Source organism: Equus przewalskii, chromosome 7 (assembly GCF_037783145.1).
Source record: "Equus przewalskii isolate Varuska chromosome 7, EquPr2, whole genome shotgun sequence".
Classification (NCBI taxonomy): Eukaryota; Metazoa; Chordata; class Mammalia; order Perissodactyla; family Equidae; genus Equus; species Equus przewalskii.
The window spans coordinates 7,074,411-7,099,744 of NC_091837.1; the positions used below are offsets into that span (position 1 = coordinate 7,074,411).

The window sequence follows — 25,334 nt, forward strand, 5'->3', positions numbered from 1 at the left end:
AAAAACTCAAATAAGGTCTATAGGTTAGTTAATAGTGTTGTATTCGTGTTAATTTCCTGGTTCCGATCATTGTTAGGTAAGATGTTAACGTTACAGAAAGCCAGGTGAGAGTATAGGAGGTGAAGAATTTAGGAGAACTCTCTGAACTATTTTTGCAACTGTTCTATAAGTCTAAAATTAGTTCATAATAAAACATTTTTTAAACTATCAAATCAATTGGAGAATATGTGAATTATATCTCAATTGTTAAAAATTATAAAAATCTTGACAAAGTAAGGCATTAATATAGAGCTTCTTCACATGGGACCTTCTCCTCTACCAGTGCTCATTTTTCTCTTCTGATTTGAGGTGGCATTTAGAATCTCTGGATGTTCCAGATAGTCTTAGCTCAAATGCCATCTCTTCCAAGAAGCTCTACTTGATCTCTACAGCCAGGAGTCGTGACTTCCTCCCCTGAACTACCATGACACTTTTTCTGCACCTCTATTAGGGATTTATCATCTGCTTAGTGGACATCTATGGTATGGTCCACCCAGCCCTCCTGCCCAGCTCTTTTTCCCCCTTCTGAGGACCACCAGGACGTTCTCTCAGGAGCTGCCATGTTCTTACAGACCCACCCTAAGCCACAGTTGATTGGTCCAGGGGTAGAGCTCTGACTCAGCTGGGCCAATCAGACGCCTTCCCAGGTTTTTTTCCCTCACACTGGAACTGAGAAGTTAATTGGCTGTCTCTGGTTGCTGGCCCCAAGAGATGTGAAACATGGGAGCTGTTAGCCATCCTGTTCTCTGCCCCATGGAGGAACCCTGTCTGCAACTAGAGAGAGAAGTCAGCTCATACAGAGAGAAGCAGAAAGAGAGAGCTGATTCCATTTGTTTTTGAAGTTTTTTGTCCTTGCCAGAAGTGGTTAGTTGGTTGACCCCACTGTCAAATACGTAACCCCCAGAATCCAATCTCCCAATAAAATCCCCTTGCAATAAATCTTTATTAAGGTAGCCAGAATAGTTTTATGTGGCTTTCAACCCAAAGACAAAGAATACAACTACTCTGAGTTATTTGCATAAATGCTTTATCTCTCCCATTCATCTGGCAATTGCCAAATGCCCATTTTAGATACAATTCTCACTGGCCTGTGACTAGTGAGAAAACTAGGACAATGTGGTGAGTTACTTAGAAAGGTAATTTTTTTAAATTGCTGAATTCTGAGATTAGTACTTATTAAATTTTATGGTGACTTCTTTAATGCTCTTTGACAAATAACCAAATGTTGGCAATGGTGTGCCCCATTTGGGGAGAATGTTTTACTGGGAAGTGAAATCCCAGAGTCTGGGACGCGCTGTCCAGGTAATGATTCCTCTGGGACAGGGCCCTCACCTGGTTCCCTGCACAGCTCCTGGCACATGGCAGGGCAGGTGCCGCTGAAATGAGTGAGATGAGCTAATGGGTTTAGATCTGTTCTGGTCTCCTGCCTGTCACGCGGAGATGATCTGATTTTGAGCTGTTACAGCTTGTTCATTCACTTTATTCTTTTATGATTTTCAAAGGAAGCCTAATTTCTTTATTTGCAAAATGTCCCACTAGTCCTGCCTGGATCCACTTTCAAGTGGACCTCAGATTAATTTTCTCTTTTATCCTCACATCTGTCTAGGAATGGCTTGGCTAGGAGGAAGGGTGAAGGCTCTGCTCTCAGAACATGGTCAGCTCACTGTGGTGGGGAAAGAGCACTGGAATGGGAGTCAGACAGCACTGGTTTCTCCTCTGACTGGTTCCAAGGTCTCAGGCTACTGACTTTATTGCTCTGAGCCTCAGTTTCCCTGTCTATGAAATGGAGATGCTACCTAGCACAGGGCTGTTATGAGGGGCTGAATAAGGCTTTGGCAGCAATTTGGAAACTGGAAGAGGGGAGACAGGTGCCAGGTGTTACAGGCAGTGTTAGGAGATATTTGAGGGGGAAATGATTAAGTAATAGAAATGGGAAGGCAGGGAAGTGTAGGGAAGTTGTTAAGCACTTCCTAGCTGTTCCTAGCTCTATTACTTGAAAGTGGCCTCACCTGTCTGTGCCTCAATTTCCTCATCTTGAAATCCAGGTCCCACAGGTCCTCCTGATACCTCACACGGGGCACCGAAGTACACATAGAACTGGTTAGAGAAGGAGAGGCCATCCAGGTGGAGGGGACGGCATGAGCAAAGGCTTGGAGTTAGGAATTATTGCGGCGTGGATGAGAAACACTGGTCTCACATGTTTTGTTTCATGGCGACAATAGTAATACTTCTCTATCATGATGAGAATTAAGCGAGATAATGCGGATAGAGCACTTAGCACAGACTGGCACGTGGCAAACTCAGTAATGGTCCTTGTCCTTTCAGCCGTTGTTTTATTTTACAGATAAAGAAAACGGAGCCTCTGAGAGGTGATGTGGCTGGCCCAGTCACATAGCTATCAGAGATGGAGTAGGATTTGAACCCACATCTTGACTCTAGATGCCAGGCTCTGAAGAGGCCAGGCTCTGAACAACCGTACAGTCACCCCGTTATGGGGCCTCTGCTCCAGACCTCGGCTGCCTGCCTGACTCAGCAACTGTGGGTGGCCTCGCTTCTGTGCGTAGGCAGGAGAGCCAGCGAGAAGGCTCCCCGTTTCTTGGAAACCAAATATGGCCAGACCAGGCCCTCCAAGCTGACCCCTGAGCTGGGCTTGCTTCTGCCTGCTCATCTGTGCTGTGGGGCCCTCCCCACTGTGTAACCTCCTGGCTCTGCCCTGGAGGATGCTGGGAGAGCCTCCATTCAGACCCCTCTCCTAATAGGAGCTTGTTGAGCAAGTTACTGAAAGAGAACATGTGAGATCAGTGTCTCATCCATGTCACAATAACCAGCTCTTATGCATCCTTCAGTGCCCAGTGTGAGGTATCAGGAAAAATTACTTCCTGACTGGGTGACTTGGAGTAAGTCACTCATCTCATCCGTCCTTCCTTGCTTCCTCCCTCCCTCCCTCTCTTCCTTGCTTTCTCCCTTCCTTCCTCCCTCCCTCCCTTTGTGTCTCCCTCCCTCCCTTCCTTCCTCCATCTTCCTTCCATCCATCATCCATCATTCATCCATCCATCCAGTGGGCACCTACATGTGCCAGGCACTTTACATACAGTCTCTCCTTCCAGGCTAGAAGCCCCTTGAGGATTGCAAACCAGATGCCAAAAGATAACTGTTCAACCAATATCCATGGGCGAAGGCTTGCCTTCACTACAGGCTCTTATCATTAACACCCCCATTTCACAGTTGGGAAGACTGACACTCAGAGAGGAGAAGTCTAAAGGACACACAGCAGAGATGAGTGAAGCCAAGACTTGACCCCTGATCTATCAGGCTCTGGAGGCCAAGTTCTTAACCACTGGTCAGTACTGCCCAGCTCCTAATGGAGTGAGGGACCATGGTGAGGGTCAGGTTCTGGGGCAAGGCTGGGACCACTTCTCTTTCAGTCCTTGGTTCCCATGTAGTCCCCTTAACCCACAGCCTTTTGAGTTCTAAGGCAGCTGTCCCTCACTCCCTTCCCTACTCCAGCCCCTCCGCAGTCAGAGCTGGTCTGACACTTGCCAGGCTGGCTGGAAGAGGATGAATTCTTCCCCTTGCCTCCCCTGACTGGGCTTTGAGAGTGCCTGTCCCATCTCAGAGCCTACAAAGTCCTTTTCAAGGTCACTGGCATCCTCACCTCAGCTCTTTGGGGGAGGCAGGGCAGGGAGAGTCTTCCCCACGGTTTAGACAGGGGAACTGAGGCCCCAGCATCAGTCATAAGCCACATCAAGGAGTGCCCAGCTAGGCCTGGAATCTCTTGCTTTAAGGAACTGAGCATGGAATTGGCTGCTAAATCTTTCCTGAAGCCATGGTATGAGGTGCTTAGAGTCCGACAGATCCCAGTTCTGCCATTCACCAGCTGTGCAGCCTTGGGGGAGTCAGGTCACCTCTCTGAACCTGAGTGTTCTCTGAAAAATGGGGACAGTGCTAATATCGATTTGAGAGATGTTAGGCGGATGAAATGAAATAATGCTTGTGAAGCACTTAGCACAGTGCCTGGAACACAGTGGGTGCTCAGACAATGAGGTTATTATTAAGCTAGAACATCAGATCCAGAGAGTTATCCCGGCCAAGGGTAATGGTATATAACATTCCTTTATCACTGCAATGTGCCAGGCATGTTCATCAGGGCAACATATCTATAATTCAGTGCCATTTTACAGATGAGGTCACTGGGGCTCAGAGAGAGAAAGTGACTTGTCCTAACTCTCTGTCCAGAAGGAGGAAGATTCTGGGCTTGGACTCAAAGGTCTGTGTCCATAACCTCAGCTCTGCTCCACTGGGCTGGATTCTCTAACCCCATCACGCTAAGGCCCAGAGAGGGAAAGGAAGTTCTGTGGGGCCCCATAGCAGACCACGTTGGGGAGGCCTTTTCCATCCTAGCAGCTCCGCATGGGTCCGGGTAATTCTCCAGCCCTAGGATTAAAGCAGGGCCTGATGGACACATTCACAGTCCTTGGAAAGGTCCCGAAATCTGGTCTACGGTCTCAAGCTGGCCAGCAGATCCCATCTTCCCCAGACACCCCTCAGCCCCCACTCCACCCTGTGACCACTCCTTCCCCACCCACAGCTTTCTGCATGGGCCCCCCACCTTTTAAAGAAATCAGTGGAACCTTCTGCCAAAGAAAACTCGTTGATGCCCGCGAACCAGCCAGCTGGGGAGGAGGCTGCCCTGGAATGTCAGAGGGGGGTCACCAAGCTGTTTGTGAGCAGGCCAGCAGAGAAATGTGAGCAGCTCCCTTTTTTGGGGAAAGTCAGAACTCCTTCCGTGGGAAAGGATCCAGGGCAGGCCAGCTCAGAGGCTCGGGCCTCAGTTTCCCTATAATCACCACCATGGCCTTCATGGGGTAAGAATAACATCAGTTATTGATTCAACAACTATTGGTTAAGTGCCTGTGTACCAGGCACTAGCTGGCTGCTTGGGACAGAGTGTGTCATCGGGGGCCGACTTCCCAGCAGGAGGCAGTCTCTCAGCAACTCTGATGAGTTAGAGGCAAGCACCCCAGGCCCACAACCCCTAATCAACAGTCTTGTAGCTTGGCAGGTTTCAGAATTCGGGATTTTGGGGAGTTTTAAAAGGTAATCTGTTGGGGTCTGGGCACCCCCCCCCCCGGCCCCATCTCCAATCAAACATGTGACTATTGCTCTATCGAGAAGCGTGAGTATTGACTTTAAGTGGGGTAGACAAAGATTCTGCACAGCCTCAGTCCTTTCAGGTCAGATTTTCCCCAAAATGAGTTTTCTTCCAATATACGGAAAAGCCCTTGGTTGTCTGGGCTTTCTGGGCTGTGGAACTGAAGATAAAGGATTGAGGAGCTGATTCCTCTGCCCATTGTACAGATGAGAAAACTGAGACTCAGGGCAGGGGAGTCACCTACCCAAGGCCCTGGAGCAAGCAAATGCTGCAGGTGGGTGGGAACACAGGTCTCGGTGACTCCAGATTCAGAGCTTGTCACCACCAGGGATCCCGCCTGGGAGAGAAGCACAGGCTGAGTGGAGAAGGTTCCTTGGCCAAACCTCAGCGGCCCACCAGCCAGTTCCGCCAGGAAGGAGTTAAGCTCAAGCTGGGCCTCCGCCAGGCCTCTGCACCACGGCTCCTTGCCGGGCCTGCCTGTCTGGGGCCTGTTTACCAGGCTGCGCTTGCATCACCGGCTTCGACGTGCAGTGCAAACACACTCACATTCTTGGGTCATGAGAAATGCACAATTGCGGTGACATCATGCCCAGAGAGGAGGTTTTCGCCAGCCTCCCTCCTGCCCACAGTCAAAGCTGTTTAATTAGCACCCTTAACTGGAACACTTGTCTTCTTGTAAAAACCAACTGGAGAAACTCTTATGGGTGGGGGTGATGGGGGTTGGAGTGTGTGTGTGTATGTGTGTTTTAAGGGATAAAAATAGCTCATCTGGGACTCCTTTTGGGGTATTTGTGAGTATTAATGTACAACTGTTTATATGAAATCTATGTCACACTGGACATTTTCGTCTGAATTTGGCTTGGAGATGGGATGAGAGAAACCACCCATGTCTTTTTGTTCCCTCTAGTTTTTCCTTTTGGGAGGAGACACGTAGGCCAAGTAAGAGGGCCCTTAGAGACGATTTAGACCAACCCTTCATTATACAGCCAAGGAAAGGGAGGCCCAGAGAGGGGAGAGCCTTGCCTGAGGTCACACAGCGAGGCTCTGAGTTCCACACCCCTCACGTGCATTTGGCAGCATTGTCCTCAGTGCTCACTTCTGCTTTGTGAGTTGGTTTTTCAGGGTGTTAGAAAGAGAGATGCTTCTGACCAGAGCTTCCTGGCTGTGTTTTGAGATCAGAGTGGAGGTGATGGCAATGGTGGTGGTGGTGGTGGTGGTGGTGGTGGGTGTGGAGTTGGGGTGGGAACAGAGAAGAGTGATTGGGACCACAGGAGACCTCAACCTCACTGTCCCCCACCAAAAAGAACCTACCATAGGCTTTGAAACATCTGTTCCTCCCCCAGACAACCCCAGGGGTCCTTTACCTCCCCCTTCTCAAGAAGTCCCACACCCTCACTGGCCTCCTTCCATGATTATTGAAGACTGATTTCCCACTGAGAGGGGCTAGATTTTTAGCAAATGAAGATAGAAGACACCCAGTTAAATCTGACATTCAGATAAACAATAAATAATGTTTTAGTATAAATATGTCCCACGCAATACGGGGACATGGAGTTATCTGGCAGCACTGTTCTTCATCTTTATCATCATCCTTGTGGCGGACACTCTCAACTATCTCCTCAACCTTCCTTCTCCTTCCTCATTAACCGCACTCTGCTTTTTGTCTGGGGTGGCATTGTGTCCCAGGGGATGAGTCATGATTAGTCTAAGCTAGTCATGACAATCCTGTCCTCCTTTGCTTTCCCAGACTCCCTTGCGGTCAGGGATGATCTGGTGACTTTAAAATATGTCTGCACATTTTTCAACACCCTCCTTTTCAGAAGGTGGAAATTCATCCCTTCCCCGTGAATGTAGGCTGGACTTACTGACTCATTTCAAAGAGTGACTTCCCAGGCTAGGTCATAAAAACCATTGTTGCTTCTGCCTTATTCTCTTACATTACTCATTCTGGGGGAAATTAGCTGCCATGTTGTGGGGACACTCAACAGCCCTGTGGAGGGGCCCACGTGGGAGGAACTAAGTTTTCTCACCAATAGGCAGCACCGACATGCCAGGGATGTGGGTGGGCCACCTTGGAAGTGGCTCCAGCCCCAATCAAGCCTTCGGATGGCTGCAGTGTGGGCCAACATTTTGACTGTAGCGTGAACCAGAGAGATCCTTGTATTAATCATATTTTTTATTTTCTACATTTTATGATGTTTTGACATCTTTGGGGAGCCTTGGTGGCTGGGAAGAGACTGCCCTTCCCGGGGTTAGCCAAATACTAGAGACAGTAAACAGCTTGTTGGTGAGCCTACCTTTTATATACAAACCAAACAATCCTGAGTCCATACCCCCGACCACCTCCATATTTAACTCTCACACACTAAGCCAATATTTCCTCTGCCATAATCAACCCAGGGCCAGGTACCGGACAACTAGGGATAGCCTCTATACCCCAGAGCTAACTGGAATTATTCAAACTAGCCAGTCCTAAGCGTTTACCCTGCCCTGACTTGTCTTTCCCACAGAAACCCCAATAAAGGTCATGGCCTTGGCCTTCTCTCGCTCCTTTCTGCCTCTGACTAACACTGGTGCTTTCCCCTGTGGCCCTACATGGCACACTGTGCCTCCTGTTTCTAGAGGAACATTAAACTTCTTTCAAAGGCATTGACCCCTCCATGTCATCACACAGTCACCTTTATAAATTAAGACTCAGGCTAGATCACCCCTGAGAGATCCTGATCCAAAACCACCTAAGCCATTCCTGGATACATGACTCACAGAAACCTTGGGAGATAGTAAATACTTATTGCAGCAACTAAGTTTTGGATAATTTGTTTCACAGCAATGGATAATACAGATGGTCACGTGACCTAGTTCTGGCTAATGAGAGATAAAGGAAAGCAGGCTGAGGTATTTCTAGAAGCTTTCCTGATAAAAGGATCAGAAATGAGAGGAGAGCTCAGGGGTATCACCCTCTTTGAACAAGGATGATGCTTACAGAAGTGACAGTCATCTTGGGACCATGAGGCACTGAAATAAAAGGATAGAGGAGTGAAAAGTAGGAAAAACTTGTGTCTTTTATAACATCACTAAGCTGTGGAACAACTTTGTGACAGCCTGCATCCATATTTGTAGACATAGAAACAATAAACGTCCTATGGTTTAAGCCACTGTATCCTGCAACTTGCAGCTTAATGCATCCCTAACAGATATAATCAGCATGCACATTAGCGTCTCACTTAACTGAAGTAACTTATGCAATGACTTCACTTATCTAGAATCTGAAACGAGGCTAAAAGGGCAACTGAGGACCAAAACCAACACCACAATATCCATACCAAGCACCTTACTGTAAGGTAAACTTTCCTGGCCTTCACTCATAGCCTTTTTACTTGTCCTTTAGATACAATCCTAGCAAGCTTTTTGAGGGGATCTTCCCAGACTGTAGCTTGGAAATCAAATTCAATTCAATAAGCAATCACTTGCTGTGTGCAAAGCACAGTGGGAGGCCCTTCTGGGCACCAGGTATGCACAGAGGAGTTTTAAGCAGGAGAGCCACGTGATCCAATTGGCCAGGTAGCCTGGGCTGCAGTGTAGAGACTGGAGCAAGCCTGGAAAAAGAAAAGAGAACATTTCCTAGTGAGTGCCAATTTATTGAGAAATATATATTTAAAATTATTTTCCATGAAAAATTTCATCTATAAGACAAACCACTCTAACTCTTCTTAATTGTTGCTAATACTGGTTTCCAAAATACCCCAAATATTTGTCTGCTTTGACTTCCCGAGTCCCTTAAAAGTTTTCACGAGTGAAGCGGTGTGCCAGGCCTGGACCTGAGTTCTGAGGGCATGCAGGATGCAGCAATTCTAAGATATCCTGAAGCACAACTGGTCCGTCTCTATACTTCATAGAGGGAAGCTAAGGCCCAGCGGAGGGGAAGGAACAGCCCAGAGTGTCAAGTAAATAAACGAGTGGCAGAGTGAGGACAAGAACCCAGAACTCTGAACTTTCCCTTTCTCCAGGCAGTGAGGAAGGCACCCTATTCCCTCAAACCACTCGAACGTTTCCTCTCGTGAGGAGGAGAGCCTTGACCCAGTGCTGCGACCTCCCCCCGGGTCAGGAAGCTCTGCCTGCACAGCATTTCCTGCGTGTGGGAAAGAAACAGGATGAGCAGATAAATCCCCCGAGGCTTATTTTCAAGTGTGTGAGGCCTTCTGTTTGGTGAGTCTGCAGCAGCCCTGGCCAAGATGACCAACGGTGACGTGTGTTTCTAAAAGTAATCAAAAAGGATGACCGTGCACCCATGAAGCACAAGGCTGGATGTGGTAGAGGAGAAGAGCACGGGTCATTGTCCCTGCTCTTTAGGACTGCCTTGGTTTGACTCTTCCCAGAAGCAGACCCTAAGATAAGTATTTAAGTGCAAATAATGTATCTGGGAGGCAATTTGGGGAATCTCTGCAGGGGAACCGGGAAGTGAAACAGGGACGGGAAGGTGGCCAATGAGGGAAGCATTATCAAGGTGGCTACCTTGGTGGGAACCCAGAGTGCAACCGCGCTAGGGGACTCTCAGAGACAGTGTAGAGCATGCCTTAGTCATCCCAACAAAGGGGTGAGGGAGCTGGGGTGTCTATCCACCAAATCTCTGTCCTTTGTTGGTTGAGGGCTGTTTCTGGGGGCACCAACTCGGGGCACTTCTGGCTCGGCCGCCTGCAGGCCCAAGTTGCTCCTGAGGCCAGAACAACACCATTCACAGTAAGCAGGCTTTGGTGGGTAGAGGCGATTCTCAGCGGGGATATGGGCGGAGTCTGCTCTAGGGGCTGACCACTAATTGATTTTACATTCACAGGAAAAGGCAGACACAGGCCCAGGAGACATGTCTCCCCGTCCCTGGGTGAGGATGTGGAGGGCGTAGGCAGTGTAATAGTGGGGGCTTTTCCTGTCCAGGCTCCCATCTCCTCATGCTGAGAAATCACGTTGCCACACTGTTGGTAGAGTCAGCTAGTATGCGCAAACAGCCATGTCTTCCTCTTTGACACTCAGCTAGACTACATTTCCCAGCCTCCCTTGCAGTTAGGAGGCATCATATGATTAATTCCAGCCAATGAAATATGAGCAGAAGGGGCGTTTGCCTCTACCAGGCTTGGATCAGAAGAAACCTCCCACGCACTACCCTTTTTCTCTCCTTCTCTTTCTAAGGTGACCTTGGAGGCCTCATTGCAAGTGGTGCAACATCTTCAGTGATGCTTTGGAGGAAGACGACGTCATGCAAATTACTACACAAATCACTATTGTTAGTTGGGGTTGGCTCTAAAAAGGAAAAGGTTAAGGTGTCTTGAACACTTTGCCTGGTGATCCAGGTGAAGGTAAGAGCATGGACAAGGGCCCTGAAGCAGGAAGGAGGAACCCAAAGCAAACCAGCATGACTGGAGGTAATGAGCAAGGTAGAGTGGCATGAGAGGAAGGAGCATGATCTTGATGCAAGATGCATGGGTTTGTGGCAGGAATTTGATGGATAGGGACTGGACACTGCCTTGGCACCCTCCCCCCTCTCCCTAGGGGCAGAGCATCAATTTAAGAAACCAGATTGTAACCAGGAGGGGGTGAACCTAGAAACTCAGAATTTGGGGGGGTGGGGGTGTGGCTTGGATAGTCGTGGAGTTCAGTGGGCCCCATGCCTGGAGTCCCCTGTCCCAGAGTCAGGGCCTCCTGCCCTTGTCTGCGGTGGGGGAGGGGGTTTCTGTCTTCCAGTCACAGCCCAGCCTTGCCTCAAGGGATCATTCCCAGGTCACCTGACCCAAATTTGGTGAGTCGTGAAATCAGATAGCCCAGACCCTCTCTTGGGCTGGGTTCCTCTCATCCTAGACATATGACTCTCCAGTATCAGTACTATAGACTCTTCTTGTGGGATAGCCTGGGAACTCACCATACTGTTTTGTTAAACCTCAAATAACTGACTTAATAATGAACTGTTGGCCAGAGCTGCTTGCCTGACCTGGGGGACTGCCTTTTGCCTGCCCCACCCCCTCCCCCACAGCAGTGTCCTCTCGGGAAGTGCGGCTGACCCAGCTGCATCCGTGGGAAGGCCTGGCCCCCACACCTCGCCCGCCCTCCCGGCCCTGTTGAGGCCACAGGAAATGACCCTCTTAGCTGCCACGAGCTGTGATCCAGAGGACAATGACAGAGGGACGGAAGCCTGTTGGTCCCAGCTAACATGTCCCCTTGGGTGGATGCCAGCTACTTGAAACACAAAACTGAAGCTTTAGTGGAAAAATATATTTTTAAAAAACAAACAAACAATCCTTTGGGCTTTAGCTAACTTCTGAGGCTCTGAGAGGTTTTGTTTTCTTTATTTATGTGTGTGTGTTTGTGTTTCAAACATAGATAAGGCTCAGAGAATCAAAGAATCTATGGTTTGGATGTCAGCTGTCCCACCCAAGCAGCAGGCCCCCCTGTGGCGTCTGTCTTCATGTGGCTGAGCCCCACCTCTCCATACTGCTGCTAATCATGTCCCTTGGCTCTAAGCCACTGTCCTCACCCCACCTCCACTCACCACCTAGCAGATGGAGAGCTCTTCTCAAACCCAGATCGGGTCACCCCTGTTAGGGCTCTGCAGGCCAGCTCTTTCTCATTCTTCAGGTCTCAGCTCAAAGGCCACCTCCTCCAAGGGGCGTCCTGACCACTCTCTATGAAACAGCACCTCTCAATCGTTCCCTCTCATAGCACTCATTGCATTTCACCCCATCTGGAATGATCTGGTTTGTTTACACATACCTGGCGCATAGTAGGTACTCAGTGGATGTTTGTTGACTGACTGAATGTTTTTCAGTGGTTGTTGCATTCAAATTAGAGTTGGCTCAGAGAATCTATGTTTCATTGTATTTCAACAAGTATTACTGGCTACAAAGTGTGTGCCAGGGCCAGGAAGCAAAGCAGTCAGGAATTCCACTCATTCATTCCTTCATTCATTTGGAAGATAGAGCCCTAAGTAGATAGTGATTCAGTCTGCAGGGTAGGGGTTGGGGGGCAGAGACCCAAGAAAGCTTCATGGAGGAGGGGATTTGAGGTGGGTTTTCCATCAAAAGAGAAGCCAGGTGGGGTGGGGGAGAACGGTTCAGCATGAGGGAGCTGCCGGAGCTGAGGTTTGGAAATGCGAATGTGAATGTGTTTGGAGAAGGAGAGCTGTGGAGCATGGAATTTAATTTATCCCCTCTTCGGACCTCCAGGGAAGGCAGAGAACTGGTTTTCTGTGGGGCTGCAGGGGAGACACTCCACTTTGTTTGCTGAAGTGATGGAGGGATGGATGTGAAGGGCTGAAGGGAGGGGGTGAAGCTGCTCTGTTGCCATGGAGGCCTTGAATGCCATGCTAAGCAGTCTGGATTTTCATCTAGAGGCAACAGAGTCTAAGAAAAATAATGACGTTGAGAAGTCTATTTTAAGAACCTAGATGTCATTGACTCCTGAATTCTAGTTCTCTAGTGATGCAGGATGCTTCTGGAATACAGTTGCTTAGACCCCATCCTGGAAGAGTTTGATTCTCTGTAAGATGTAATTGGAGCATGGTCATCTGCATTTTCACAACCTTTCCACATGTTCCCATCATTCACCAGGTTTGGTGAGCACTAAGGCTCAGAGAGGTGAAGGTATTTGCCCAAGGTTACCCAGCCAGACAGTGGCAAAGGGGGCATTTGAGCCAGGCCCATCTGGCCCTCCATGTTTACCAGCTTCATCTGCAGCTGCCCTCTGGACTAGCTCCTTTCTCCAATTTTATTTTGCCCTGAATACAAGAATCTGAGCCATGGCTGGATCTGGCCGCCCTGTCCTCCCTTCCCCTCCCCATCCCCAGCCTCAAAGGTCAGGTACCTCCCAGCCTCCTGTGGGCATGTCCATTTATGGCTCTGTTGTTCCAAAATGTGGCCAAATTTATAAACTCCCTCTTCCCGGAGACACGAAACAATTTGTGCAGAGCGCAGTGCGGGGGCAGAGCTGGGAGCTTCGTCCGAGGCCTGGACTTCAGCCTGGGCCTGAGCCTGAGCCCAGGGAGCTGTGGGGTTGCACAGGCCTCAGTCTCTCCCTGGGCCTCAGTTTCTCCACCTTCAGAGCAAAGGAACTGATCATTCCTAAGTCCTTCCAGAGTTTACACACGTCAATTTACTGCCCACGACTCCGCCTCCCTCACTCCGTCAGCCCGGGATTGTAAAAGAAGGTCCCAGAGGATGGATTGCAACCTCCAGCCTCTCTCCTCTGCATTGCTTCTTTTCTCTCTTTCTTTTTTCCCCCCCGCTTGATTTTTTTAAATTAAAAAGTAAAAGTCCGCCTCTCCAGCCCTCCATTCCTGCTCTCCTCCCCAGAAGGATCTGTTGTCAAAGGCGTGGGGTGGCGCTTTCAAGACAGGAGTCTCTGCGTTTGTTTATAAACGTTCATGTTCCTACGGGAGGGTTTTATTTCACTTATTTTTTTTTTACCTAAATGGGAATTGTATGTTTTGTTTGACATCTTATTTTTTCTACTTAATGTTTTATCCCTTTTCCCATTTCTCCCTCATCTTTTTAAAGAAAGTTTGAGGTATAATTTACATACTATAAAATTCACCCACCGTGAATATATAGTTCAATGATTTTAAATAGATTTATAGAGCTTTGCGACCATCACCGCCATCTAGTTTTAGAACATTTCCGCCCCTGCAACAATGTCCTTTTGCCCGTTAGCAAGTCAGTCCCTGCCCTCACCCTCAGCCCCAGGCAACCACGGAACTTTCTGTCTCTATAGGTTTGCCTTTTCTGAACATTTCGTAAATGGAATCGTACAATACTTGGTCTTTTGCATCTGACTTCTTTTATGAGCATAACTGTTTGGAGTTTCATCCATGCTGTAGGCTTCACGTCATCCTTTATATGGCTAATATTCCATTGCACAGATGCGTTCCATTTTGCTTATCTGTTTACCAGTTGACGGACATTTGAATGTTTTCAGTTTGGGGCTATTACAAATAGCATTGCCGTAAACATTCACAGACAAGTCTTTATTTGGGCTTGTGTTCGCCTGTCTCTTGGGTGAATACCTCAATCCTAACCTTTTAAACTGCTGTGGCATCTTCCACCCGAAGGACGCACTCTGATGTCCTAACCTTTCAATGGATACTTCGTGTTTCCGAAGTTTTGCTGTCACCAACCGTGCTGCTCTGAGCTTTCTCCCTCTTTGGGCGTGTGTACAAGGAGAGAGACGGCTGGGTCACAGGGTAGGGACATTTCACATTTGTTGAATTGTTGCCAAGTGACAACATGACAGTCTTGCGTCCTCTTCAAAGGAACAGGAAGAGAAACAAAAGCCACTGTGAAGATATCACCCCCATACTGGTCCATTGAGCCTGAGGGACTAAACAAGGAGGAGAAAGGCTGCTTCGGGGGAAAAGTCTCCAGGGTGCAGACTGGGCAGTCACAGGATGGCTGAGACCAGGCAGGAGAAAGAAGAGGCTGGGATGGGGACTAGAACCCTTCCTCTCAAGCTTCTCTTTTGCAGGCCTGTAAGATAATGAGCTCTCTGTCACTGGAGGTGTGTAAGTGGAGGCTAGCCAGCCATTTGGCAGGGGCTGTAAAGGAGCTCTCGGAATCTGATGAGAAACCGAAACACATGGCTTCTGAGGTAGCAGTGTGGCCGAGGAGTTAAGAATGTGGGCTTCGCTGGCAGGGGCCCCTCGTTCAAACCTCGACTCTGCCATTTCCTAGCTCTGTGACGCTGGAAGAGTAAATTCAGCAATCGCAGCCTCAATTCTCGCAGCTGTAAAAGGAGAAGGTGACTCTACCTCTCGTAGTCTCTGGTGGGGGCAGGCCAATGACATCATGTGGGTGGGGCTCAACTGTCAGGCCTATGATTATGACTCCCTAAATCCTGTGATCGCGGGCTGTGCTGTCTGGGGACCCCAGGAAATGGGCATGAGAGAACAGTGAGGTGTGCCCAGTGGCTTCCAGAGAAGGAATGGCCTCCACAACCCTCACAGCATGGGACTCACATCCAGGCTCTCCCTATTTCCAGCCACGTGACCTCGGGCAAGGATTTAATCTGTGGCTCCATGTCCTCATCTGCACAACAGTAATAATACCAACTTCAGAGCGTTGTGGGGCAGCGAGGTTAAATTTCATGTGACAGAAAATGGCAAAATAACAGTGGCTAACCCAAGAGAGCCGTTTCTTTCTCTCACATAAAAGAAGTCTAGAGGTGAGCAGGTAAGCGATCCAGGGCTGGTGTGACAGCTCCATGGAGTAGTTAGAAATCTAGTTCCCAGCTCTTCTAACCTCTGAGTGTGGTCCTAGTCCTCATGATCCAGTAGGACAGCCAGAGATCCAGCCATCACATCTGTATTCAGAGAGCAGGATGGAAGAGGAGGGGACAAGAGGGCAAAGAGTATGAACCAGTCCTCATAAGAAGGTTTCCCCAACTGTCACCTGACAGTTCCACTTACGTCTCATTGACCAGAACTTTATCAAGTGGCTACACTAGCTGCAGGGGAGAGGGGAACAGATATTGAGTAGACAGGGAACAGCTCTGTCCGTTCCTTCCAGACCCCAGGTAACCACTATTCTGATTCCTGTCACCATAGATTTATCTTGCCTGTTCTAGAACTTTATACAAATGTCGTCACACAGAACCTTCTCTTGTATCTGGCTTATTTCATTCAACATTATGTTCATGGATTCCTGAGCTTTTTGTTATTTTTTTTTTGATCTCCTTCCTTCCAGAAGGAGATGTTCGTCAACATTCAGGCTTTCATTAATTTCTTCCATCATTGAGTCACTCATTCAACAAATATTTCTTGAGCCCCTACTGTGTGCTGAAAGCTGGCCAAACACAGTCACCCATGGCAAAGACTGGTGAACCCTGAGTCTCCTGAGATGTCCTCTGACCCAAATCTATTTGGGCTCCAAATTACGATGGTGACAGCCCTTCTCTGAACTCCCTCAGCACCGAGTAGAATCCCCGGTAGACAGAGGCCAAACAGCCTGGTGGTGGGGAGCTCAGGCTCTGACAGCCACAGACGGGCGCTTAGTAGGCGCTTAATAAACAGCAGCTGCAACTAGTTCCTTGGCATGGGAGCATTGTAAGGAGCAGAGCCTTCCTCTTTCCTAATCCTACTGGCCCTATAAGGTAGGTACCGTTATAATCTACATTTTACCAACGAGGAAAGGGCACTCAGAGAGGTGAGGTAACTCTCCCAAGGTCGCACAGCTGGTGAGTGGCTGAGCCAGGGTTCAAAGCCAGGCCTGTTGAGTACCAAGTCTGAGTTTTCACCTCTCTGTTCTGGGGAATCGGCTCACGCCTCCTTGTCCTTCCTTTAAGCCTTGACCCACTTGAGGAAGAGCCTAGAATCGCCAGGCACAAGGCTGCGTACTTTGCTTTGCCATTTCTTCCTGTCTTTCTCCCACTGTGGGGGTCAACCCAGGATGTTTCCCTGGCTTTGGATCTTGTCTGTTTCAGCTTAAAATCATATTGGGGGGGTGGGGTAGGGGGAGGCATAACTCACCAGCGGCTCCCCCTACCCTGTCCAACACCTTGGGCCTGGGTTCTAGAGGGTCTCCCTGCAATCTGTCGCCCTCCATCCTGCTTCCTGGGGACTGTCCATCTTGGGGCCCTGCTGGGCCCTCATTCTTTAAGCTTCTATCAAGTGATGCCAAACAGCGGCATTTTCCTAAGTGACATTTTTCTGAGTGATGGACATGAGATTATACATCTGGGCCAGCTGTTAGCAACGCCCTGACTCACCCAGCTCATTCCTGCGAGTGAACGAGCCTTTCCTTTTAACGGCTGGCTTTTAAAGGGCCCCTGCCTCTGTTTTTCCCAGCAGAAAAGGGAAAAAGGTGGTTCGAAGAAACAGTTAAGTTTTCTCCATGGGAGCAAATTTTCCGGGGAAGAAAATATGTCAATCCTATAATTGAGTGGCTTTCAAAAGATATTTTTTCAGCACATGAACCCTTTTGCAGACGCTGCTTAAGCTGGAGCTCAATGTACAAACAGTAAAAGTGGAGCTTCAGTGACAGAACGGGGAGGGGTGGGGTTGCCCAGTGACACAGCTTCCCTCGACACGCGCTTCTCTGTGGAACCTGCCACTGTGTGTGGAACCCGATCTGAGTAGCCCTGAGAGTCCCCTGGCCCAGGAGCCGGAACCCTGGGCCTGAGCCCCAGCGTCATCCTTTTCTACTCTGTGACCTCAGAAAAGCGAGCAGGATTCTCTGGACTCGGTTTTCCTGTCTGGGAGATGGCGTCGTTGGACTGCATATTTCCTAAACTTTTTTCCGGTTCTAAGATTCTGTTTACCAGGGAAAATTCAGTCTGACGTGGGGAATGGTTGGAAATGTAGACTTTTTGAAAACAGAAACAGAGTTCTCTTGTTTGAGGAGATCCAGGAACCAACCAGCGGCTGTAAAAGTGTTTTCCAAGTAGCGGTGCTGTGGGCCTCCTTGCGTGAGTCGATAGAACATGACCAACAGCATCATTTACTTCATTGCTAGAAAGCAGGTTAGGTCAAATCATGAGGCGGGACACTTTAAACTTATCCACTGCTGTGTGTCAGTTATAGCTCAATAAACCTGGAAAGAGACAGGAGTAACATTAAAATGTAAAAAAAAATTACTACGCAAGAAATACCACTCCCACAAATCAATGCAGAAAAGTCACTAATGCATGACCATATCTGGCGTGGGGAATGCTCTAGAAAAAAAAAAAGAAAGAGAGTAGGCTAAAGATGTTCCGTGCTAGCCCATCTGTGTAACTAATTCCTCAGTAACCCTTTCCTCACGCTCAGTATGTGAACTTGGTAAGTACTTGGTAATCAAGTCAAATTGAACATTAATATAGACGGGTTTTCAAAAATCAGACATACACGTACAGCTAGGATAACCCACTGTTCCACTTTGCTCAGACTGAGGGGTTTTTGGGGACACAGGACTTTCAGCGCTAAACCCAGGAAAACCCCGGGCGATGAGTTGGTCACTCCCTCTACATACAGCAGTTACTATGTGCCAGACACTGTTGCAAACATTTTTCACATATTAACTCTTTTAATCTGCATCACAACCCTGTAAGGTAGGCACTGGTATTATCTCCATTTTACAGATCCTCAGGGGAAACTAAAGCTCAGAGAGGTTAAGTGGCTTTTCCAAGGTCACACAGCTGGTTGGAGGCAGAGCCAGGATGAAAACCCACCCAATATTACATCACATGGTCTTGCGCCTAAATGTATCTTTGGCGAATCACACAGCTGTGGCCAGTCTGTGACCAAGCCCAGCTGGGCACTCCGGAGACCCAGGCCTGAATTATTGAAGGGTCCCCAGCTTCTCTGGGTCCTGGCTTCTAGCTTGGTGAAATGAAGGGGCTGGTCTGGAGCAATGGTTTCCCCCAATTTTTTAAGCAGTAGAACTTGTCAGACAATTGGAACCCAAATACATAAAACAGACCATAGTCACAAAATTTACATCTTCAGCGTTTAGCTGAAAATTCTGCACGGCGTACAGAATTCCTGAAACTCTGCCCCATAGCCTGAGGCTTCCAGAAGCAGAATGTGCAAACTTGGAGTTTAATTGCTCTCCAAGGACCTTTTGGATTTTAAAATTGAATCCAACATTTAATTCGAACATTTCATTTGTTCATGCTGCAAAAATGTTTGAGCTGCATAAGATTTGCCAGGCGTGGGTCTAGGCACCGGGGCATTGGATGAGCTAGACGGGGCTTTCTCCACGGTCGCACTTTTGTCACTTGGTGCTAGATAATTCTTTGTTTTGTCCTGTGCATCGTAGGATGTTTAGCAGCATTCCTGGCATCTACTCACTAGCTGCCAGTAGCACCTGCCCGTTTGTGACAGCCTAGAATGTCTCCAGACATTGTCAAATGTCCTCTTGGGGTAAAAATCAACCCTGGGGAAGAATTTCTGAGCTAAACTGATAAAGATCTCTCATCTCATGAGCTTATGATCCCTGGGGAGAGACAGACAAACACATTAGAAAAAAAAGAAAAGAGAGGCTGGCCCTGTGGCCGAGTGGTTAAATTCGCGCACTCTGCTTCAGCGGCCCAGGGTCTCGATGGTTTGGATCCTGGGCGCGGACATGGCACTGCTCATCGGGCCGTGCTGAGGTGGCATCCCACATGCCACAACCAGAGGCACTCACAGCTAGAATATACAACTACGTTCTGGGGGGCTTTGGGGAGAAGAAGAAGAAGAAGAAAAAAGATGATGATTGGCAACAGATGTTAGCTCAGGAGCCAATCTTTAAGAAAAGAAATGATCAGAGAACGAAAAATGTATGACAAAACTAAATTGAGGTGGTGAGATAAGTGTTACTGTGGGGCTTCTTCAGGTTGGGAGGGCAGAGAAGGTGTCTCTGAGAAGGTGATATTCGATCTGGAACCAGAATGTCCAGCGGGGAGGAGCCAGTCAGTGACGATCTGAAGGAAGAGAGCTTTGCTCAGAGGAACCAGGGAGAGCAAAGGCTGAGAGGCTGGATGAAACTTGGCTTGTTTAAGGACAGACTGAAGGCCTTCTCAAGTGTGGTAGGAGCATTAAGGATGAGGGGCAGAGGAGGGAGAGGTGAGCTGAGGAGGGTGCCGAAGGCACAGAAATGGGGAGGATCAGATCATTGAGGGCCTCATAGGCCAGGGGAGGGAGGTTGGATTTTATTTTTAAATATGAGCATCTGCTACGTGCTCCTGGGCTAGATGCTGGGGACACAAATGTGAATAAGACGGTGTACTTGTGAGCTCAGAGAGGATGAGGCAATTAATTCTATCTGGGGTGAGTCTAGGAAGGCTTCATGGTGGAGGTAACATTGGAGCTCACTTGGAAGAACGAACAAGAATCCATCATGTGATAAAAAAGGGGCAGTGGAAATTGCTTCCTGTGCCCTACGCAAGTGATTCTCTCCATGCAAGTTGTTAAATTGCTGACTCCTGGGTTCTGTCCCCAGAGGTGCTGGGGCCCAGGAATCTGTATTTAACCAGCATTATAGTGATTCTGATGCAGGTCGGTGGGGGGGGGGGGCTGCACTTTGAGAATGGTGCTCTGTAGCTTTTATGCCACTTGTGTAGTGCTCTTGACAAGTCTTATTCCAGTTGGAAAGCATTCAATGGTCTATTGAGTACCAGGACCCAGAGACAGAAGAGAAAATCAGAACCCCTCAGCCTCTGCCTCTCTACACTCCCAGAGACTCAGAGGGGATGAATGACTCCTTGAAGGTCACGCAGCTCAGAAGAGGCCCATCCAGACACTGAATTCAGGCCTATGGACCCCCAGTCCAGTGCTCTTTTCCCTCCAGCAGCAACACTCAAGATAGCCTTCCCTGGAGGAGATCTCTGCACACGCCATCCATGAAGCCAGTGTCCACCGATTTGAAAAGCAGCTCTGACTCACACCAGAGTGAGCTGCATGAAGTCAAGCGGGCGAGCCACCAAAAGCCTGGGGAGGAGAATATACACAAAGCACCACACATAAGGCAATGAATGCGTAAGTGCCCCAAAAGCTGGTTGTTTTCCTTCCAACTTGACACACATGGAGATGAAGGAAAAAAATCCCACAAAAATGTTCAGACCACAGGAAATATGTTGGCAACTGTCGGAGGTGTGGACAGGGGCTCTTGCAAGAACAGGCTGGTATGAGGCAGGCGCCAGGGACGAGAGTGGGCCTGACTGCCGGGAGCATGACTAAGAGCCTGCCTTCCCTGAAACCCAACCCCCTTTCCTTGTTAAACTGGGTGCCTTTGCAGCTGGGACCGCACCAGATCTGGAGCTGTAGCTGTATCAGTGGGTCATAAACATGTAATTGTGTAAGCTTGTAATCATATAACTGTAATTGTGTCAGCTTGTGTAAGTGGTAAGTGTGTAATTGTGTAAGTGACTAAGCTTTTGCCTAAAAGAGTAAGCGTGGAGGAGGGTAAGCAGATGAGCAGTAAGTGTATAACTGTGTTAGCATGTGAGAGTGTAAGCATGTAAGAGGTACATGTGCAAGGAGGTAAGCATATAGCATGTAAGGAGGTAGACAGATAAGCAGGTAAGAGTGTAAGCGTGTAATTGAGTAGGTCAGGGAGTAGACACATAATTGTGTGGGCAGGAAGCTTGTAAATAAGTAAACATGTAAGCAGGCAATCATATAAATAGGTCAGCATGCAAGTGGCCACATGTGCAAGCACGTGAGCACTTGGCCTGCTGCTCAAGGTGAGACGTGCAGCTTCTACACACAGCACTGATGTGTACCAAGGCTGTTTGCAGCATTTCAACCTGATCATGGTTTTGGCCTGTAATATGGTTAAGTGACAACATCTAAGTCCCATTCTAGAGTGTTCTCAGCACAAGATGGTCTTAGGTCGTTTGGGAGATTATTTCTAGCCATCATGCTGTCAGGTGGGGCATATAAAGCTTTGATCCGGTGTGCTGGAGGGCTGCATCCCCAGAGTGGTCTTAGGTGACCATGAAGTGATTTCAGGTGGTACAAGGATAAACGCATTTTTCTATCAATCTTAACCTGCGTCTTAGAGGAAAATTTAAAACTGGCCTTCCAAACTTACGATTTCATCATGGCCTTTGTTTCTTAGGTTGAATTAAAATTGGGAATACATGTATGTGAGTTTTGAAAAATTGAATTGACCCCACTCCACAGCTGGGTCCCCTACGGACAGCCTGATTTGCCAGTAACAGTGGCAGCAGCAAAGCCCTGGGCCATCATAGCTTCCATTCCACAACCAGGGCACTGGTGGGTGGTCTCATTCGTCCATACTGGCTGCAGAAGCAAAATCCTGTTTCCACGCTCTCTACCCAGTGGCACAGGGAGACCTAGGCCCAGAGGCTTCTACCAGGCCCCACCTCTGCCAGAAGCTCCTCAGTGACAGAAGGTGACCCAGAATAGCACCTCTTCCCTCACAAATGGCACCAACAGGGATTGAGCAGGATCCTTAGCATCACCAGAAGAATGAAGCAGATCATAATAGCACTGCAAGGGCTCAGAAAATTAAGCTGTCATTGGAACTAAAGCCCACAGAAGTAGGCTAGAGCCTACACCTAAACAGGGTGATTGCTAAAATATAAGATTTCCATAGGATTAAGAGTCTCCTAACATAATAAACAAAATCTCCAGGATGTAATAAAAAAATCACCTATTATACCTGGAAAATTACAACTTGAATGAGAAAAGAAAATTAACTGATGCTAACATTAAGCTAAGGTACATATTAGAATTAACTGACAAGGATTTTAAAGCAGCCGTCATAAAAATGCTTCAACTGGGGCTGGCCCGGTGGCACAGCAGTTAAGTTCACACGTTCCACTTCTCTGCGGCCCAGGGTTCGCCAGTTTGGATCCCAGGTGTGGACATGGCACCATTTGTCAAGCTATACTGTGGTAGGTGTCCCACGTTAAAGTAGAGGAAGATGGGCATGGATGTTAGCTCAGGGCCAGTCTTCCTCAGCAAAAAGAGGAGGATTGGCAGTAGTTAGCTCAGGGCTAATCTTCCTCAAAAAAAATAAAGTAAGAATCGCTGTATTAATAGTAGACAAAGTAGACTTCAGAGAACAGAAAATTGCTAGTGACAAAGAAGGACAACACATAATGATAAAAGGATGAATCCACCAAGAAGATATAGCAATCCTAAATGTGTGTGCACCAAACAACAGAGCTTCAAAATATGTAAGTAAAACTGATGGAAGTGAAAGGAGAAACAGACAAATCCACAGATATAGTTGGGAATTTTAACATATAATTCTCAGCAATTGATAGAACTACTAGGCAGAAAATCAGAAGAGATATAGAAGAATTGAACAACACCATCAGCCAGCAGAATCTAATGGACATATATAGAACACTCCTCCTAACAACAACAGAATATATATATTTTTCAAGTGCCTAGGAACATTCAGGAAGATAAATCATATCTTGGGTCATAAAACAAACCTTAGCAAATTTTTTAAAAATTGAGATCTTATAGCATATGTGCTCTGACCATAATAGAATCAAACTACAAACCAATAACAGAAAGGCAACAGGAAAATCTCCAATCTCTTGGAAATTAAACAACACACTTTTAAATAATCCATGGGTTAAAGAAGAAATAGCAAAGGAAATTTAAAACATATATATATATATATATATATATATATATATATATATATATATAACTAAATGAAAATGAAAGTACAACATACCAAAATTGTGGGATGCAGCTAAAGTAGTGCTGAGAGGAAAATTTATAGCACTAAATGTTTGCATTAGAAAAAATTAAAGATTTCAAATCAATAATCTAAGTTCACACCTCAAGAAACTAGAAAAAGAAGAGAAAAATAAACCCAAAGCAAATGAAAAAGGAAATACTAAAGATAACAGAAAAACAATAGAGAAAATTAATGAAACAAAAAGCTTTCTTTGGGAAAAATCAATAGAATTTACAAACCTCTATAAAGACTGACAAAAGAGAGAGAAATAATAAATATCAAGATGAAATAGGGGATATTACAACAGACTGTGCAGCTATTAAAAGGATAATAAGGGAATACTGCAAACAACTTTATACTATTGTACTTAGAAAAAATGGATCAGTTTTCTGAAAACCACAAACTACCAATACTCAGTCAACATTAAATAGATAATCTTAATAATCTTGTAACTATTAAAGAAATTGAATTTGTAATTTAAAAACTCTAAAAAAAATCTCCAGGCCCTGATGATCTCACTGGAGAACTTGACCAAACTTTCAAAGAAAAATTAACACCAATTTTACACAATCTCTTCCAGCATATAGAAGAAGGATCACTTCCTAACTCGTTTTGTGAGGCTAGTATTATCCTGATATCAAACACAGACAAAGACAGCTCAGAACAAAGAAAACTCCAGACGAATCTCTCTTGTAAACTCAGACACAAAAATTCTCAAAAAATTTTATCAAATCAAATCCAACAATGTATAAAAATAATAATATACCATGACCAAGTGGAATTTATTCAAGTTATGCAAAACTGGTTTATTATTTGAAAGTCAATTAATGTAATCCACTATTACATTTAAAAGCGATATGCTTAGGTATAAGTCTAACAAAGCATGAGCAGAATCTGATGAAAGTTACAACACTCTGAGGAAAGAAATCAAAGAAGCCCTAAATACCTGGATAAACATACCACATTCATGGATTGGAAGATTCAACATAGTAAAGATGTCAGTTCTCCCTAAATTCATCTACAGGTTTACCAAAATTCCTATCAGAACCTCAGCAAGTTTTTTTGTAGACAGAGACAAGCTTATTGTAAAATTTATATGGGAAATTTTTTTTCCCAAAAAATAGAATAGCCAAACAATTTTAAAAAAGAATAAAGTAGGAGGAATCGCTTTTCCCAATGTTAAGGTATAACTATAGGAACTGATAGAGGGATAGACACACAGATCAATGGAACAGAATAGAGAACCCAGAAATAGATCCCACAAATATGCCCAATTAATTTTTGAGAAAGGAGCAAGAGCAATCCAATGGAAGAGGGATAATCTTTTGAATAAATGGTGCAGAAATGGCAAAAAAAGAAAAAAAGGAAAACCTCACACAGCTTATAAAAATTAACCCAAAATGGATCATGGACTGAAGTGTAAAATATAAAACTATAAAACCTCTGAGAAAAAGAAAACGGGGGAAAATCTTTGGAACCTAGGGCTAGGCAAAGAGTTCTTAGACGTAATACTAAAAGCGTGGTCCATCCATTATGCTAAGTGAAATAAACCAGACACAGAAAGACTTACCACATTTCACCTATATGTGGAAGCTAAAAACGTCAAACTCATAGAAGTAGAGAGGCAGAAGTTACCACGGGTAATAGAAGCAGAGGTTACCAGGGTGGTGGTGGGGGAAATGGGGAGTTGTAGGTCAGAGTACAAAGTTGCAGTTATGTAGGATGAAGAAGTCTAGAGATCTAATGTACAGCAGGATGACTATACTTAATAATACTTTACTGTATACTAAAAATTTGCTAAGAGAGTAGATGTCAGGTGCTCTTATCACACACACACAAAACGGTAACCATATGAGATGATACATTAATTAGCTTCACTGTTGTATTCATTTCACTACATATATGTACATCAAATCATCATGTTGGACACTTAAATATATATAATTTTTATTTTAAAAAGCATGGTCCATAAAAGGAAAAAT

At 46.6% G+C, this 25,334-nt stretch overlaps 1 long non-coding RNA gene across 1 annotated transcript in view; it reads left to right on the forward strand.

Annotated features, from left to right (window-relative positions):
* LOC139084685 (uncharacterized) overlaps positions 1-25,334 on the forward strand; it is a 55,800-nt gene that overhangs the window by 13,012 nt on the left and 17,454 nt on the right. Inside the window, exon 2 of the long non-coding RNA XR_011542252.1 lies at positions 10,373-10,605. This is a non-coding gene — a long non-coding RNA (uncharacterized lncRNA). The remainder of the gene's footprint in view (positions 1-10,372; positions 10,606-25,334) is intronic.